We start from the raw sequence: 2,363 nt of genomic DNA on the forward strand, positions 1-2,363 counted from the left end.
CGAACTCAGAAATCCGCCTGCCTCTGCCTCCCAAGTGCTGGGATTAAAGGCGTGCGCCACCACAGGCTGAACTTTTAACAGCTCTCGGGTGGCTTGGCAGTGGTGGTGCATGCCTTTAATCCCAGGACTTGGAAGGCAGAGGCAGGAAGATTTCTGAGTTTGAGGCCAGCCTGGTCTACAGAGTGAGTTCCAGGACAGCCAGAGCTATATAGAGAAACCGTGTCTCGAAAAACAAAACAAACAAACAAAAAATAAAACAAAACAGCTCTCGGGCATCATCGCAGCACAGTGAGGGGAAGATGGGCCTTTAGTGTGAAGCCAGCACAGGCTGCATAGGGGATTCTAAGCCAGCCCAGGAGACCTAGAAGGATTCAATCATACAAATTAAAAACGATAACAAAACCAAAGCCTACTAAAACAATTATGTAGCAGAAATCACAAGAGCCTTCAGAAATGAAGACCAAAAATTTAGGGGAAATTCCCTCTTCGTTTAGGTTCAGCAAGGTACCTGTGGAAATGTGATCAGACAATGGGGCGGGAGTGACACTCACGGGGACCTAGCTTGTCTCTTCAGATTGGCTCTGTCCGGGTTTGGGGCAAGGTTGCCTGGAATCCCCATTCTCAAAGGAGAAGGGATGGGGTTTACAGCTTGGTTTGCAATTCCTGTAAATTCTTGATCCTGCCATCCATTTTTAGCAGGAGGATGGGAAGGCCAGAGCAGCCTTTACTTGGACGCTGCATCTGAGGCTTTCTAATGGCTTTAGTTCAAAGTTCTCAGCACCCAGCAACATCATGCTTTGGGGTATCGCACTCCAGAACCCAAAGCTATCAATCACCTAGCAACAATCAATGGGGAGCTGGAACTCAGACAGGTCTAACTATTGGTCTCCATGCAAGCAAGCAAGCAAGCAAACACAGCTCTCACTTCAGAGGGGAAAGGGAGATTTACTCTGGAGTTAAATATGGGTGACTGTAGCCCAAAAACATAGATTTAGGATACCCCAAATTTTCACTTTCCAATGTGGATGAAGTTTTATGGAATCTTATAGGAACAGAACAAAGAAACTCATAAAGCAGGACACTTTTCAAACATATTGGTGTAAATACTCAGTGGGCAGTTAGGGGACAGACCTCAGCTGTGCGCCCTGGATGTCATCTAAGGCCTTAGCTTGTGTGGACAGAAAACTGGGCTTTTACTAATTAACTGCATTCCAAAGGGCTTTATCTGTAGCCATGTTGTTCCTTCTGACTCGGAGCTTGGAAGCAGAGCAAAGATTGGCTACTTAGTGGGCTAACAATAGCCCAAGATAACTTATAATTGGGCTCTGGATCTACAACATTCTGAACTCCCTGGCCCCAGAAGTTTTTATCAGTCAATTTACCTCTGCAAAGACAGCTTCTCCTTAGGAAGTCTCCATCACAGCCTGGGGGCATGTGTAATTTTGAGGCCACAGATCTGGTAGAGCAAGGTCAGATGCAGCTGGAATGGACTCCCAGCCTTATGGCTATAGGCTGTAAACATTTAGACAAGCCCAGTGACCTTCCAGAGGCTAAGGGATGCATTGTCATGGAAATCAAATGACAATCACCAAGTCATCTCTCTAGAAGGAGCCTTTAAAAAAAACAAAAAAACAAAAAACAAAAACCAGAAGGGCTAGAGAGATTGCTCAGTGCGTAAAAGCACTGACTGCTCTTCCAGAGGTCCTGAGTTCAATTCCCAATAACTACATGGTGGCTCATGACTATCTAATGACTTCTTCTAGTGTGTCTGAACTATACTCATATAAATAAATAAATCTTTTTTTAAAAAATGAACTGAAAGAGCCAGAGTATCAGGAAGACCTGAGAAGAACTTGGTGGTGTCTAGTCTGCAGATGCCTTGTCTGTGTCCTGTTGTCTGCAATGGCAGGCTGGAAAAACAGGATGATCTCACAGTGTCTATAGCAGGCATGGACAGAATTGCAGATCCCTAATTATGATGGGAGATTTTAATGATTCCAGTTAACAGAGCAATAGACCAAAGATCAATGAGGGATGCAGATTGGACACACAGTCAGCCACTTTTTCTCACAGTGACAAGTGATAGAAAGATTCATTTGGGCTCATGGTTTCAGAGGTCTCAGCCCACACATTTGCTGTGGGCCTATGCTAAGGCAGAGAGAGCATCTCGGTAGGGAGGGCGGAACTACCTGCTCAGTGGGCTTAGATAGGATCGGGCAAGGGCAAGGACAACTTCCTTCCTTTTAGCCCACTCCCACCAACTAAGTCTCACCAAGTGAAGTTTCTAGCACTTTCCAAAATACCACCGGTACAAGCTGGAATCAACTGACAGCTGAAGACCGCACCTGAGCCTGCTGGGGGGG

This window comes from Mastomys coucha, unplaced genomic scaffold (genome assembly GCF_008632895.1).
Source record: "Mastomys coucha isolate ucsf_1 unplaced genomic scaffold, UCSF_Mcou_1 pScaffold23, whole genome shotgun sequence".
Classification (NCBI taxonomy): domain Eukaryota; kingdom Metazoa; phylum Chordata; class Mammalia; order Rodentia; family Muridae; genus Mastomys; species Mastomys coucha.